The 18409-nt window shown below is 37.3% G+C and overlaps 1 pseudogene; it reads right to left on the reverse strand.

Annotated features, from left to right (window-relative positions):
- Positions 1 to 15554: 15554 nt before the first annotated feature.
- Positions 15555 to 17496, reverse strand: LOC128652293 (jerky protein homolog; annotated as a pseudogene).
- Positions 17497 to 18409: the final 913 nt, after the last annotated feature.

Here is an 18409-nt window from a genome sequence, read left to right on the forward strand (position 1 = left end):
CCCACTGTGAGTGCGTTCTTATGCTGCTTATGCTTGTTTAGGCTATTTAATGAACGTCAGTATGCATTTTTTATTATTAGGATCATTGGGAATAATTTAAAAGGGGAAATTGTATTAGTATTCTTTTGTAGAAAGCTTATTTTTTGTGTTATATATGGTTGTTATATTTGGCTGGACAACTGCAGAATGGTGAATATCAATTTATACACAATATTAAATCCAATAATTTTGTTGTGGTTAAACTAATTAGCATTTATCAAGTTTTAGTGTGAATTTTAAGCAGTAAACAGTGTTTCTCCTTTAAGTAAAAATGAAACTTTGAGCTTGCCTCACTATCCTTGAGAAGAATGATAACACTGTGCATGTTTTGCTTTTCTTTAAAAAAAAAAAAAAAAAAAAAAAAAAGTTTCTCTGTTTGGCTTTGTTGCAGAGAGAACGATTTGCACTTTACATTTAAAGTGGCAGTACTGGTGTTCTATGTTATAAAAAATGATAACTATAAATTGCTCACTACAAAGAAACAAGTATTTATATTATATTCTGTCACAGAATATAGCTTAAAAATGATAATTTTATTTCTGTGGCTGTCAAACTGTATCTCACAGATATTTCAGAACTCTTTGTTATTTAAAATAACCCCCACTGTGTTCCATAAATAAAGGAGATATTATTTAATGAAGTGATTTCAGTGACACTTTAAAATATATATAGTTATTTGGTAATTAACTAGTCTACCACTATTATTGCAATGACTTTGATTGCTGCTTAACAGCTAAGCCGTGGTCTATAAGGTCTCTACAAATAAACACCCCTAAAACAAATGATGCACATTTTATCTGATTCTACTGCATTTATATAACTTGCTAATTTATCTGATCACAGTTTTAGTTTTATTTATATGGCTTACGTGTATTTTGTCTCTTGGTGTTGTAATGAGATTTATACAGCCTGTGATAAGAGGCAGCCCTCAAAGGCTTAAAAATTAGCATATGAGCCTACCTATGTTTGGTTTAATCTAGGAAGGCTGGTTAACATTAAAAGTCCTATCTGAATAATGAAATTTTCATTTATCCTACAATGTCCCTTTAACAGTGGCTACCGTGGTTATCTGATCGTTCCCAGATAAGCGCAATTTTATTTGTATAATCTGCAACTGAAGTTTCTTGTGCATCTGCTGTGTTTGTACATAGTGGATGTTTTTAATTGTTTGTAGTGTTCTGAGAGTGTTGCATTTCAGTGACTGTCAGAATATGTGTTGCATTTTAAGTTAATTGTGGTTGTTTGAAATTTGTGTCAGAAGCTAATGTTTTGTTTTGTGGAAGACAAGGACGATTGGTTTTTCACTGTTTGTTTGTTATGTTTTTCTCTTTTGTGACTACGTGTGGAAGCGTGCTGTATGGACAGCATAGTGAATAGTGAAGTGTATTTCATTTTTGCTTGCTATTGAGAATTGTCTCTGCATGAGTGGAGTGCATGATTTGTCGTTTAGTTTCTTGTTATCTTGTGTTTGCGTGTCACATGAGATGATTCACACAAACATGGGGGAAGTATTGATGAGTATCCTATTTGGTTCTTAACACTATATTTGTATTTGCAGGATGAGAGTATGCTGTATTCAGAGATTGAAACACACTAACTGAATTATTTTTGAGTTTCCATATTTAGGTCAAATCTGTACAGGCAAAATTCCATAAGTGCACTCTTCAAAAGATTAAAGATTGAAAGCAAGTAAACCTTTAAAGAAAGAAAAGAAAAGATGAAAATGAAAGACCTTTTGTCAAGCTTGTTTTAACCACCATACTGCAGTAAAAAAAGTTGCTGAACTATCTTTGGATCCATTCTTTGCTTTGCATGCTGGTACCAGCCCCAGAACTGGACTCTGGGTAATCCATGACTGTTTCCTCTGATGTGTGTCTTCAGGACATAAAGACTATCCTTCTCTGGACTGTGCCTTACCGCTCGATATGGAGGACCTGTTATGCTGTTACAGGGTCAACCAATTAAATTAGGGGAGTATTGTTTTAACTCCATTCCTTATATTGCTTGTTTTGTATTCTCTTGTATTTGTTTTATTTTTATTGGTCATATTGGGTATAAGACATCATATGCTTCATTGGTATTAGTGCACATGGTAGTTTATGTGCTTAACAAAGTAACCGTTTAGATAAAGGTAACTGTGAACTTCGCAGTATTGTACCCTATTGAATGGCCCACTGAGTATAAGAAAATATGTTTAAGGAAAATGCTGCAACATAGCATAATATTTTAGACCCTTCACCCTTTAGAACATAAGGAGGACACGTCTAAGCTAGAAGTTTATAGTAAATATACAGAGAAATGTTTGTTCAGGGAATAGCATAATTATAGTTTATGAAAGCAAATGTATTTTTCCCTTTTATTAATTAGTATGGTATCTGCAAAGTGAATTTGGTCATTCCTGATGTTTGTTAAAGAGAGTAATTCTTACCATAAAGATGTGTTTACCTTTAAAAGAACTTGTAGTTTTAAATGATGTTCTGTTTGTATGCTTTCCTCATACAGGAGGGTGAGAGAATTTAGGTTGGAGAATTATAAACATTATAGATAGCAGCCATCCAGAATAAAGCAACACAAGGTTCTTTTATTTTTAGAAGTTCAAAGTGACAGTGTAAAGAAATTCATTTATTTTCATTGACTGTTTTCTTTTTTCCATTCTTACTACAGGGCAGGCCTTAGCATAAGTTTTAGCATAACCATTCAGGGCCTTGATGAAGTCTGACAGGTTTTCACTTGCGTAGTATTCAAGAAGTATAATTTAAAAGTGTATAGAGAAGTTGTAAATTATTCTCTGAGAAATGTCAATGTATTTAGTTTGTATTATATATCAACAATGTTTTGTTTGATTTTAAATGACATAGGATGAAAGTGACGTTTTATTTGGACATAATTGTGATTGTATTGCGGTGTGTACTCATCCTGTACTGTTTCTGTTTGCTTCCTAGACTCCCTGTGACTCGAGTGTTTGCTTGCCATGGGTATCCACTGGTTGCCTTGTCTACCCCATGAACAAACCATCAGATTTCCAGTATCTCCCTGCGGAAGAACCGTGGATAAGCACCCCTACTTCAAATGAATTGTTGGAGAATTGTATTATAGCAAAGTGTCAAGGTGCAGCGCTCTCAAATGGACAAAGACTGTTCTTAAAGTGTTCAGAGGCCACCTAGAGACAGTTGTGCTGTTGCTATGTCATGCTTTACTGTGGAAAAGGAATTGTTGGACATATTGGGGGGTGCTAGCAATGCAGGTGGAGAGATAGAAGATGCAGCGTTGTTTGGGGGTAGATGGGGGGCTGGTTGGGTCTCTGTGCCGGTAGACCGGTAGTTTTGGGAAGGCTGGAAAATAGATGGAAGGTATTGGAGGGACTGTACCTATATGCAGTGACAATTAGCCTATAAGAGTATATCACGACATAGGAATATTTTTCTCTTTAGTATTCTCACAGAGTTCTGTTACCATAATATAAGGCTTTACTAACTTTCTATGCCTGTCCATTTTTATGTTATTCTGTTAGAATAAAAGGATGGTATGTTAGGGGTAATATGAACCTGATGGCAGCCATCTTGTTCCTCGCAGCCATCTTGTGATGATTAGTATCCATTTTGTAATGATTAGACTTTTATTATACTGGGTTATTATGTAGCGAGAACTATGTGCATGTTATGATAGTTTCCTTAGCCGGTTAGCCTTGTAGAAAGTCCCTGGCCGCACGCCCAGAAGAATGTTCTATCAATAAGATGGTCCAGCGACCTTGGTGTCTCTGCAGATGCATGGTTTATTATGACTATAGAATATTGTTTATGAGCTAGTGAATTTCCAGAATCACACTGTGTGTAACTAACGTGTCATCCCCTTAACCCTGTATGCTGTTATAAGAAAGGCTTGCAATGTGCAATAAACAGAATTGGCTTTCGATCATAATGCTGCGTGGTCTGAGTCATTCTAAGGGGCCCTTATCAGATAATCTACATATGCCTCAGGTGGTACACTGGCCCCGTGGCTTCGGCCTGACCTGACACTTACCCCCCCTGGGAGGACACCTAACAGTCTCTCAGAGTCAATTAAAGATGAATTTGCAAGAATAGATCTGCCAGAAGATCTTGAACAATTAATGCAGCTTTCAATTAAGATTGACCACAGACTCAGGGAAAGAAAGTTAGAAAAATCTACCTATGACTCACATACAAAATTGACAGATAATAGATTAACATCACACACACAACGTTCAGCTGATGAACCTATGGACATCGGAGTAATCAGAGGACCCCTGTCTCCAGAAGAAAAACTAAGACGTAGGACAAACCATCTATGTCTCTATTGTGGTTCTAAAGATCATGAGGTTACCGCTTGCCCATCCCTCAAGAAACAAAAAAAGGGTAAGCCAGAATTTTCAAATTCTGCAATTCTGTCTCTAACCACAGATATGACTAACTGTTTACTTCCTGTTTCATTACAGTGGGATCACCGACTCTTCCACTCTAAAGCAGTCATAGATTCTGGAGCTTTTTCCTGTTACATTGACACTAATTATGTAAAATTGAATAAAATACCCCTTATCGCAAAAAACAAACCTGTAATGGTGCGTCTTATTGATGGTAAACAGTTAGAAACAGAACCAATAACACATCAAACCATTCCCATCCTGGTGACCACCCACACATCCCACAGGGAATACATTACATTTGATGTGATACAATCTCCTATTTTCCATATAGTGTTAGGGTTACAATAGTTACAAACACATCAACCCACAATTAACTGGACTACCAGTACATTTGATTTCAACTCAGAATATTGTAAGACAACATGCAATCCACATATACCTATACTAGCACTAACAGAGTCAAACCTCCCCATAGAGTATCAAGATCTTAAACAGGTTTTTAGTAAAAAAAGAGGCAGAAAATCTGCCTCCCCATCGTCCATATGACTGTCCAATAGATTTAATCCCAGGATCTGATATACCATATGGACACATATTTCCACTTTCAGAACCAGAACTACAGAATTTAAAAACTTACATAAATGAAAACTTAAGAAAAGGTTTCATAAGACCCTCAACCTCTCCGGCTGGAGCAGGCATATTTTTTGTCAGAAATAAAGATCAAACATTACGGCCAATAGTAGATTACAGGGAATTAAATAAAAGAACACTCAAAGACAGATATCCATTACCCTTGATCCCTGAACTTATTGAGAGGCTTAAAGGCGCAAACATCTTTACAAAACTCGATCTAAGAGGAGCCTATAACCTCATCCGAATAAGACCAGGAGATGAGTGGTTAACCGCGTTCAGAACAAGGTATGGACTGTATGAATATACAGTCATGCCTTTTGGGCTCTGTAACGCCCCAGCCACATTTCAGCGATTTATAAATGACATTTTCAGGGATTTATTAGACACATCAATGGTAATATATCTAGATGACATTCTCATATATTCATCCAATTATCAGGACCATGTTAAACATGTCCGTGCAGTTTTACATAGATTGAAAGCACACAGTCTTTATGCTAAGCTTGAGAAATGTATTTTCACACACAAAATATTACATTCCTGGGATATAACATAACACCAAGTGGCATTTCAATGGAACCTAATAAAATTCAGGTTATCCTTGATTGGCCCACACCAAGGAAAAAACGTGACATCCAAAAATTCCTTGGGTTTTCAAATTTTTACCGCAAATTCATTAAAAACTTTGCTGGTATAACAAAACCCTTAACAAATCTCACCAAATCAGACAAACCTTTCAACTGGACACCAGAGACTGAACAAGTCTTTCAGTTCCTAAAAACAAGTTTTACTACAGCACCAATTCTTAAATATCCAGATCCCAATCTCCAATATATATTGGAAGTTGATGCTTCTCAATATGCAATTGGAGCTATCCTCTCTCAAAGAAATTCCCCACAAGAACGTATGCATCCAATAGCTTTCTACTCACAGGTTTTAACTACCTCTGAACTAAATTATCATGTTGGTGAGAAGGAGTTACTCGCTATGAAAGCAGCATTAGAGCACTGGAGGCATCTTCTTGAGGGTACAATAATTCCAATTCAGATCTACACTGATCATAGGAATTTACAATACCTAAAAAGCCACAAAACTCTCACCTCTAGACAAGTTAGATGGAGTCTGTTCTTCTCTAGGTTTTCCTATATCATTACATACAGACCTGCAAGATTACTTGAGAAACCCACCAACTCAAAGTATCATGGCACTATAATTCCTGATAAATGCATACAGAATAACCTTGGACTTCTTTATGTACAAGATGGAAACCTCCAACAGGAACAACTCTTGGATAGTACATTTCCTAAGGAAAAGCTTGATAAACGTAATGATGGACTATATTACTATTCCAACAGACTATACGTACCACCATCTTGGAGAACTTCCCTACTAAATAGCCTGCATGATAATAAACTCTCTGGACACTCTGGAATTCATAGAACCATTGAATTGACTAAAAGATCATACTAGTGGCCAAAGATGCAAGATGACATAAGAAGCTACATACAACGTTGTGAGACTTGCATTACCTGCAAAATAGACAAACAAAAACCAATCGGATATTTGCTCTCTCTACCAGCTCCAGAAAAACCATGGACTCACATAGCCACTGATTTTATCGTGGAATTACCTAACTCAGATGATAACAAAACGATTATGGTGGTAGTAGACTTATTCACCAAGATGTCTCATTTTATTCCTTTCCATAAATTGCCTACATCTTTAGAAACCACCAATTTACTAATCCAACATGTTGTAAAGTTACATGGAATACCCCAATCCATAACAACATAGGGGAACGCAATTTACATCTCGACTATGGAAGGAATTATGTAACGCATTACAAATCGAAAGACGGTTAAGTACTGCCTATCACCCCCAGACTAATGGGCAATGTGAGAGAACCAATCAATGGTTAGAAGAACACTTAAGGTGTTATGTAACACAACATCAGGATAATTGGTCCTCCTTACTCCCTTTAGGAGAATTCGCTCACAACAACTCCTACCACACCTCCATACAAACTATTCCTTTTTTTGCAAACTATGGTTTTCACCCACATTCCATCTCAACACTCAAATAGACAGTGCTTGTCCGGTCGTAACAGACACTACCAACACGATTGCTGAAACATTCTCCATTCTATCTGACAACATTAAGTCAGCTCAGACAAGACAACAGAATTATTATAATCTACGAAGGAGGCCATCACCTAACTATGCACCTGGAGACTTAGTTTGGTTATCCACGAAACATTTACGTTTAACAACTCCTACTAGGAAATTGAATAAATTCTTCATTGTACCCTTTCCCATCATTAAAGTTGTAAATAGCAATGCCGTTACTCTTGATTTACCTTCTCATTATAAGATTCATCCAACTTTTCATGTAAGTTTGTTGAAGCCTTATAACGCCCTGAGAGGGGCTACATTGCCTTCTGCTCATCAACCTCCACTTGAACCAGAAACAGAATTTGAAATACAAACTATCCTTGATTCAAGAATGGTTTCGGGAAAACTGCAATATTTAATCCGTTGGAAGGGTTATTCATCGGAGGATGATTCTTGGGAACCTTCTGCTAACTTGTCAGCTCCCCGGTTGGTCTCCCTTTTTCATAGACGACATCCGGATTATCCAAGACCTTGAACCACAGAGTGGTTCATTTTGGGGGGGCCCTCTGTCACAGTACTGTTCTCTTTAAGGTGTGGATTCTGCTTTAGCCTCATTTTCGTTTTCTTTCTACCTTTAAAAGCAATGAAGCCTATAGCTTCATTGCTTGGTATTAGCTGGTTGACTCCTGTCAATACTCAGCCCTCTCTCATACTTGTGACACTTACTAAACAAGTTTCAGTTACCTTCCTGCTACTTGCTGCTGCCTGCTTGAGAAACCTTTGCCTCTCCGCTAGTACCTTTGGCAACTTAGCTGTTCCGCTACTCCGCAACTCAGATTCCTGGCAAGACTCCAATTCCTCCTGCATCGGAACTTCCTCTGACGTCACGGGCGGCCGCTCCAACTTTCACACTGCCTCCACGCTGACGCCGAGTTCGTTCAGCCTGTTGAACCGGATCGTTCAGCTCAGTTCCTACAGAGAGCTCACTACCATCTATCTCCTGCTGTATAAAACAGTATTTCAGCACACCGGACCCTGCACTTCCACTGGTACTCGGTGAGCTTACAGACCATTTATATTTTTCATTTATCTGCTTGTGTAAAGACTCATGTTTCTGCCATACTTATTTAGTCTGCCTAATGAGATCAGAGACACAAAGGCTAACACTAAGCATATGTTATCCTTTACTCTGACTCAAGATATTAAACTCCTTATTTTCATTGCCATTGTTTTACAGATTAATAGTGGTAGTGAATTAAAGGGACAAACACCATATTTTGATATAAAGTTTTATTCAAGCATAATATTTGGTAAAGGCACTTGTACATATTGCAATTTCAGATTAATTATTTGGGTTGTTACACATTGTAACACTCACCTTACACTGATTATTGCTCAGTAGGGGTTTCTATTACCTGGGAATACAGTAATTTGTACTCACCCTGTACCAATATTACCACTTTGTGTTTGTATTATTGTAATTCGTTTTTATTGATTATTAAAAGTTCAGTTTTAACCCCTTCCTCCGTGGATGCCCATTTCTTTTCTTTTTTTTAATCAAATATTTTTATTACGGTATTTAGCAAAACAATATTCACACATAAACAAGAAAACAAGTTATTTCAATATGAACATAGCTGATAGCAGTAGTAAATCATGATAGACATTCTGAAAGCAGGAATATCCTACCGTTTGACTAGCATACCTCGGGTATAAACATTGCAAGATTTACATTGATAGAAGACTATATTTAAAAAAACTTGTTCAAAAATAGAGCAAGATTTTCAAAAATCTCGGTGTTGCAACAAATGCGGCTAAAACTGGTGATTGGATATACTATGAAACACGTCAAAATACATAAAGTTAAAAACCTTTAGTCTTAGTAAAGAAAATCAGCAGAAATTTAAAAGGCAATAATAAATTTATTACATACAATGTTAAACACCTAAAAAAATGCTGATCAGCAAGTGACAAAAATAACAATGTAGCAAACAGTTGCTAAATACAATTAAAACAAATAACAGTGTAGCATAAATAAAAATGCAGTCAAAACAAAATGACCCTGAAAATAATGTTGAGTCAGAGCGGTGAAGTCCGGAATTGGAGTATTAGGAAATCGACATCCACAGCTGATTCCTTAAGAGCAAGATGGAGCTGGAACGACAAACGGATCCAAATCAAACACAAGCAGAGAACCAAAATTAAGGTGTTCAATTTTACTTACACCATATCTTGGTCTCTGCAGTGCGATGAATCCTCTTTACAAGCTGCAGCGGAGCCGGATAAACCTTTAATGTGGATACCGGTGTCTGATGAGCTACTCCGCTCGAGATTCAAAACAGCACAGAAGCCGGTCTGTGGTAGCCGTGTGACGTAACGTCAGGTAACGTGTGGTGGGAGGAACAACGTGTTTCAGCCCGGTCAGGGCCTTTGTCAAGCTCCTAGTGCAGATTAGTTAATACAGGGTCTTTTAAACCCGTATCCTCTATGATCATCGGTTGAATACCGCAAATGGGAGTACCTTATACATAAAAGACATAATAGTAGTGATTGTGCTCAGACAGAAGTTAATACAGAGCGATGTGCAAATTAATAATTGGTCATCATAATATACTATCATTCAATAGTTGATATCCAAAAGAAAGGCATACAAACAGACAATATGGCTAAAATACGGAAAATATACGACCCTAATTCTATATATACATTGACTGATTTTGAAATTCATTATAAACATTGATTATTTCTAAAAATATTTTTTTCTTTTATATTACTAAGACCAAATTAACAAAAAATTAAATATATTTTTCTTCTAAAAAAAGTAGGCAAAGTATTAGCTTTTTAGATTTAGAATTATTCCCTGAGAAAAATAAAATCTTGTCCAAAACACATTTTAAGAGTGTGGATGCCAATAGTTCTATTCATCACACCAGTTGTCGTCACCCAAAGTGGATTGAAAATATTCCCAAAGGTCAGTTTTTACTTGTCAAAAAAAACTGTTCCAACTTGCTAGATTTTGATATTCAATCGGATAAAGTTAAACAAAAATTTATTGAGAGGGGCTATGACAAAAATAAGATTGAAAAAATACGGGGAGAAATTAGAGAAGTTAACAGACAAGACTTAGTTCAGAATAGTGCAAAATCCCACAATAGAGAACAACTAAGAAAAAATGATAACACTTTTATTCCATTTATTACTGGCTATTGCAATAATAAATATTTAGTTGAAAAGATATTGAATAAACATTGGGGTATTCTAAAGAATGATGAACAACTAGGTCATATATTACCTGCTAAACCCCAAATTGTCTACAAAAGGGCACGTAATTTAAAAACTATTTTGGCACCTACTGAGAATAAAAATAAAGGTAAAAACAAAATCCAATTACAGACTGATTTAACAGGCAATAAACTAAATGGTTTTTCCCCTGTTTAACATGTAAATCATGTAAACACTCCAAAAAACAGAAAGAGTTTACATCTAACATTACAGGAAAGTCCTATAAGATCAAGGACACTATTAGATGTTCTGATAGATTTGTTATTTACCTAATACAGTGCCGTTGTGGCAAGCAGTATATAGGAGAATCTGAAAGACCGTTACGCGACTGCATACGTGAGCATATATGGTCAATTGAAAAACATGATTCAGATAGGAATAAAGACCTCCCCGTGCCGAAACATTTTGCGGCTTGTAATAATGGTAATCTCACACATTTCTCCTTTATGGGAATAGAAAAAGTAAAACAGAACTGGAGGGGTGGGAACATACAGTCTCAGCTTATCAAAAAAGAAACAAAATGGATCTTTGATTTAAAAACTTTACACCCTAATGGTTTGAATATTGATTTTGATATAGGGTGTTATCTTAGGCCTAGATTTGGAGTTTGGTGGTAGCTGTGAAAACCAGCGTTAGAGGCTACTAACGCTGGTTTTAGGCTACCGCCGGTATTTGGAGTCATTCAAAAAAGGGTCTAACGCTCACTTTTCAGATCCCCTTACGTCAATTGCGTATCCTATCTTTTTAATGGGATCTTTCTAACGCTGGTATTTAGAGTCGTGGCTGAAGTGAGCGTTAGAAATCTAACGACAAAACTCCAGCCGCAGAAAAAAAGTCAGTAGTTAAGAGCTTTCTGGGCTAACGCCGGTTCATAAAGCTCTTAACTACTGTGCCCTAAAGTACACTAACACCCATAAACAACCTATGTACCCCTAAACCGAGGTCCCCCCACATCGCCGACACTCGAATACATTTTTTTAACCCCTAATCTGCCGACCGCCACCTACGTTATACTTATGTACCCCTAATCTGCTGCCCCTAACACCGCCGACCCCTATATTATATTTATTAACCCCTAACCTGCCCCCCACAACGTCACCGCCAGCTACCTACAATAATTAACCCCTAATCTGCCGACCGCAAAGAGCCGCCACCTACGTTATCCTTATGTACCCCTAATCTGCTGCCACTAACACCGCCGACCCCTATATTATATTTATTAACCCCTAATCTGCCCCCCTCAACGTCGCCTCCACCTGCCTACACTTATTAACCCCTAATCTGCCGAGCGGACCGCACCGCTACTATAATAAAGTTATTAACCCCTAATCCGCCTCACTAACCCTATAATAAATAGTATTAACCCCTAATCTGCCCTCCCTAACATCGCCGACACCTAACTTCAATTATTAACCCCTAATCTGCCGACTGGAGCTCACCGCTATTCTAATAAATGTATTAACCCCTAAAGCTAAGTCTAACCCTAACACTAACACCCCCCTAAATTAAATATAATTTAAATCTAACGAAATTAATAAACTCTTCTTAAATAAATGATTCCTATTTAAAGCTAAATACTTACCTGTAAAATAAATCCTAATATAGCTACAATATAAATTATAATGATATTATAGCTATTTTAGGATTAATATTTATTTTACAGGTAACTTTGTATTTATTTTAACCAGGTACAATAGCTATTAAATAGTTAAGAACTATTTAATAGCTAAAATAGTTAAAATAATTACAAATTTACCTGTAAAATAAATCCTAACCTAAGTTACAATTAAACCTAACACTACACTATCAATAAATTAATTAAATACAATACCTACAATTATCTACAATTACACCTAACACTACACTATCAATAAATTAATTACATACGATTCCTACAAATAAATACAATGAAATAAAATAACTAAAGTACAAAAAATACAAAAGAACTAAGTTACAAAAAATAAAAAAATATTTACAAACATTAGAAAAATATTACAACAATTTTAAACTAATTACACCTACTCTAAGCCCCCTAATAAAATAACAAAGACCCCCAAAATAAAAAAATGCCCTACCCTATTCTAAATTACTAAAGTTCAAAGCTCTTTTACCTTACCAGCCCTGAACAGGGCCCTTTGCGGGGCATGCCCCAAGAAGTTCAGCTTTTTTGCCTGTAAAAAAAAACCATACAATACCCCCCCCCAACATTACAACCCACCACCCACATACCCCTAATCTAACCCAAACCCCCCTTAAATAAACCTAACACTAAGCCCCTGAAGATCTCCCTACCTTGAGTCGTCTTCACCCAGCCGAGCCAAATTCTTCATCCAAGCGGAGCAAGAAGAGGTCCTCCATCCGGTAGAAGTCTTCATCCAAGCGGGGCAGAAGAGGTCTTCCATCCGATTGAAGTCTTCATCCAAGCAGCATCTTCTATCGTCATCCATCCGGAGCGGAGCGGCAGCATCCTGAAGACCTCTGACGCGGAACATCCATCCTGGCCGACGACTGAACGATGAATGACGGTTCCTTTAAATGACGTCATCCAAGATGGCGTCCCTCGAATTCCGATTGGCTGATAGGATTCTATCAGCCAATCGGAATTAAGGTAGGAATATTCTGATTGGCTGATTCCATCAGCCAATCAGAATATTCCTACCTTAATTCCGATTGGCCAATAGAATGCGAGCTCAATCTGATTGGCTGATTGGATCAGCCAATCGGATTGAACTTGATTCTGATTGGCTGACTCCATCAGCCAATCAGAATTTTCCTACCTTAATTCCGATTGGCTTATAGAATCCTATCAGCCAATCGGAATTCGAGGGACGCCATCTTGGATGACGTCATTTAAAGGAACCGTCATTCGTCGTTCAGTCGTCGGCCCGGATGGATGTTCCGCGTCGGAGGTCTTCAGGATGCTGCCGCTCCGCTCCGGATGGATGACGATAGAAGATGCCGCTTGGATGAAGACTTCAATCGGTTGGAAGACCTCTTCTGCCCCGCTTGGATGAAGACTTCTACCGGATGGAGGACCTCTTCTTGCTCCGCTTGGATGAAGAATTTGGCTCGGCTGGGTGAAGACGACTCAAGGTAGGGAGATCTTCAGGGGCTTAGTGTTAGGTTTATTTAAGGGGGGTTTGGGTTAGATTAGGGGTATGTGGGTGGTGGGTTGTAATGTTGGGGGGGGGTATTGTATGTTTTTTTTTACAGGCAAAAGAGCTGAACTTCTTGGGGCATGCCCCGCAAAGGGCCCTGTTCAGGGCTGGTAAGGTAAAAGAGCTTTGAACTTTAGCAATTTAGAATAGGGTAGGGCATTTTTTTATTTTGGGGGGCTTTGTTATTTTATTAGGGGGCTTAGAGTAGGTGTAATTAGTTTAAAATTGTTGTAATATATTTCTAATGTTTGTAAATATTTTTTTATTTTTTGTAACTTAGTTCTTTTTTATTTTTTGTACTTTAGTTAGTTTATTTCATTGTTTTTTCATTTATTGATAGTGTAGTGTTAGGTTTAATTGTAGATAATTATTGGTATTTTATTTAATTTATTTATTGATAGTGTAGTGTTAGGTTTAATTGTAACTTAGGTTAGGATTCATTTTACAGGTAAATTTGTAATTATTTTAACTATTTTAGCTATGAAATAGTTCTTAACTATTTAATAGCTATTGTACCTGGTTAAAATAAATACAAAGTTACCTGTAAAATAAATATTAATCCTAAAATAGCTATAATATCATTATAATTTATATTGTAGCTATATTAGGATTTAATTTACAGGTAAGTATTTAGCTTTAAATAGGAATAATTTATTTAATAAGAGTTAATTAATTTCATTATATTCAAATTATATTTAATTTAGGGGGGTGTTAGTGTTAGGGTTAGACTTAGCTTTAGGGGTTAATACATTTATTAGAATAGCGGTGAGCTCCAGTCGGCAGATTAGGGGTTAATAATTGAAGTTAGGTGTCGGCGATGTTAGGGAGGGCAGATTAGGGGTTAATACTATTTATTATAGGGTTAGTGAGGCGGATTAGGGGTTAATAACTTTATAATAATAGCGGTGCGGTCCGCTCAGCAGATTAGGGGTTAATAAGTGTAGGCAGGTGGAGGCGACGTTGTGGGGGGCAGATTAGAGGTTAATAAATATAATATAGGGGTCGGCGGTGTTAGGGGCAGCAGATTAGGGGTACATAAGGATAATGTAAGTAGCAGCGGTTTATGGAGCGGCAGATTAGGGGTTAAAAATAATATACAGGGGTCAGCGATAGCGGGGGCGGCAGAATAGGGGTTAATAAGTGTAAGGTTAGGGGTGTTTAGACTCGGGGTACATGTTAGAGTGTTAGGTGCAGACGTAGGAAGTGTTTCCCCATAGGAAACAATGGGGCTGCGTTAGGAGCTGAACGCGGCTTTTTTGCAGGTGTTAGGTTTTTTTTCAGTTCAAACAGCCCCATTATTTCCTATGGGGGAATCGTGCACGAGCACGTTTTTGAGGCTGGCCGCGTCCGTAAGCAACTCTGGTATCGAGAGTTGAAGTTGCGTTAAATATGCTATACGCTCCTTTTTTGGAGCCTAACGCAGCCATTCTGTGGACTCTCAATACCAGAGTTATTTTAAAGGTGCGGCCAGAAAAAAGCCAGCGTTAGATACGCGGGTCGTTACCGACAAAACTCTAAATCTAGCCGTTAGAGAATGAGAATAGCTGTTTTCATCCTTTGTGATCTATTGTGGCAAATTGCCATCAAGTAGGACTTCTGTAAGGTTACTGATTCCATATACATTTTTACTTTTTACTTTTTATCTATATATTTTTTTCATAGTTTTATTATTACAGTACAACTCCAAAAATCCGGACTGCTTGGGGATTTGTCCAGTCCGTATTTTTGGATTTTCCGGATTCTCAGACATCAATGCTAAAATACAGTACCTTGTAAATAGTAAAGGAGATGTGTTAATTTTTTAAAAATGTTTTAATGCAGTAACTAAATAATGAACAGATTGCCTAGAATAGAGTACAGTACTGTACACATGCACATGTACATTCTTTTCTGTCACAGGTATTTCTTCGGTACATGCTGAACTGCTTGTTCACCGAATGCTAACACCTGCTACACCTGGTGATCCGCTTGTGAACTGAGCTTCTGCGATGCAGGATGGCTATTAGCAGATGTTTCCTCTGTTTTAAAAGATAAAAAGAGATTTTTTTTTAGTAAATACTGCACTGCGTAAGGCGTTTCAGTTTTACAGTATAAAAATAAAGTACAGTACTGTACCTGCATATGACATGTTTTCTTCTTCCTGCTGTGCAAGGTGATCTGTTTGTGGATTGAGTGTTGTGAGTGTTTGCTGCTGCAGTTGATTGGTAGTTTGGATGACAGATGCTTCTATTGTTTTCTGTAAATATCTTCGTATGTCACATTGTCTGCGACCTTGTAATTTCTTTGTGATAAAATTATTTTGCACCATGTGCACTTGCATGACGTCTTGGAGTGTAAAGCTATGGTTTTGTTCCACAAATTTCACAATGGTTTCCATGCATTTTTCAGCAGTAGCCCAAGATACCTTTTCAGTTTCAAGTCTGTCATCTTCTTCATCAGATTTTTCAGAAGTGTGCTCCTCTGTCTGATCTGGATTTGTGATGCTGTCAATGATTTCTTGATCAGTAAAAGTGGCTGCAATCTCAACATTATCTTCAATGCATATCCACTCTTCTAGGTCCTCTTCATTAAGTTTGCATAGAGGGTTGTCTTCCTGAGCTAATTTGACAGATTGCATGAGTTCATTCACTTCAGATGCTCTCTGCTCTACAAGGAACCCTTCAAGATCTTCATTTTCCTCACACTCTAGCTCTCCATGCATCACATTTGGCCATAACTTTCGCCACGCTCTTAAAAGAGTTACAGGCTTGACTGCGTTCCATGCAGTTACAAGAGAAAACACTGCATCTTTTATTGTAAAGCTGTGTTGAAATTCTATAGAATCAACATCCCTGTTTAACATTTTCATCATAAAGACATTTTTATAATGGCATTTGAAGTTCCTAATGACTCCTTGGTCCATGGGCTGAATTAGTGATGTAACATTTGGTGGCAAGTAAGATGCAAAAATATTTCCACAATCAGACACTAATTTTGATTCATGGGGGTGAGCCCTACAGTTGTCAAGAAGCAGCAAGCACTTTGTGCTAGCAGGTTTTCCCAAATTTGTTAGGTTCTGGCGAACTGATGGAATAAAATCATTAACAAACCAATCTTGAAAAATGTCTTTGTCCATCCAAGCATTTTTTTGAGCTTTATAAGTCACAGGTAGGTGCAAAACTCCTTTAAATGCCCGTGGGCGCTTATATTTGCCAATCACCAGAAGCTTGATTTTATGCTGTCCAGAAGCATTAGCATAGGTGAGGACAGTAAGTCTTTCTTTATTCATCTTAAAACCTTTAGCATTTCGTTCTTGGTTTCCAGCCAGAGGTTTAGTGGGCAGACATTTCCAGAAAACACCTGTTTCATCTGCATTGTAAATTTGATCAGGTGTGAGATCATAGTCAATGACAATTTTTTCAAATGTTGCACTATAATCTGCTGCAGCATGTGTATCAGCCGACTGCCTTTCTCCAACAACATTTAGCTGTCTAATACCATGACGCATTTTAAAATTCCTAAGCCATCCACTGCTAAAGATACATTCAGAATCAATGTTCATTTGCTCCTTAAAAGATTTTGCTTTGGTGATAAGCATTGACCCAGAAATTGCCATACCTTCTGATCATTTAATCAAAAACCATTCATGCAAAACCGTATCAAGGTTTTCTAACTTTGGCTTATGTAAACTTTTTCTTTCTGCAATTTTGTTGTAAGGCTCAGATGAGGCTGTAAACTGTAGAATTTTATTTTTGGCATTTTTTATATCATAAATGGTAGACTTTCCAATGTCATATGTTTCCATTAGAACAGAAACACTAACCCCTGATTCAAGTTTTTTGATGATTTCAAGTTTGTCACTCAATTTTAGAGTGTTTCTCCTACGCTTCTGTTTATCCACTTTAGGAGACATTGGTGGTACAGTACTGTATACCGGTACTGTGTAGTGTAAAGATGCTAAATACCTGCACAGGTACCGGTCATGTAGTTGTGGAGCTCAGATTTCACTTTTTGCTGCACCCGCACTGAAATTTGCATGCGCTTTGAGAAACCAACACCCGGAAGTTGTGATCGCGCCGGAGTCCGGATTCTCGGGTTGTCCGTATTTCCGGGGTCCGGATATTTGGAGTTGTACTGTATTATTATTATTTTTTTCATAGTTTTATATATGAGAGAAATTATTTAGAAGATGAATTTTCATTGGGGTTTTTATATCAATTTTTTATATATTAATTTGTTTTTCAATATATTTTTAATATATTAATTTTTATTATTTTTTTTGTTGATTGATTGGATGTTCTGTGATACATGTCAGTATTTTTACATGAAGAAGAAAAATATATTTAATTTTTCGTTAATTTGGTCTTAGTAATATAAAAGAAAAAATGATTTTTAGAAATAATCAATGTTTATAATGAATTTCAAAATCAGTCAATGTATATATAGAATTAGGGTCGTATATTTTCCGTATTTTAACCATATTGGGGGGTAGTTATCAACGTGTCAACTTTCCTGCCTTCGCCGGCCCAATACGCCCGCCTAAGCTCGCCTACCTTCGCCGCCGCGGACCTGAAAAAATAATAAGTTATCAAATAAAGCTGTCAAAAAGCCACGGGGCGATGAGCAGCGGACTGTGATAGTTATCACTCATCCGATCTCACTGCTAGGTGCCCCCGGAGCCCCCCGCAACTAAATAAAGTTACTAACCCCTAAACCGCTGCTCCTAGACCCTGCCGCAAGTCTTATAAATGTATTAACCCCTAAACCGCCGCTCCTGGAGACACCGCTGCCACCTACATTATACCTAGTAACCCCTATCCTGCCCC

The sequence above is a fragment of the Bombina bombina genome, chromosome 3, assembly GCF_027579735.1.
Source record: "Bombina bombina isolate aBomBom1 chromosome 3, aBomBom1.pri, whole genome shotgun sequence".
Classification (NCBI taxonomy): domain Eukaryota; kingdom Metazoa; phylum Chordata; class Amphibia; order Anura; family Bombinatoridae; genus Bombina; species Bombina bombina.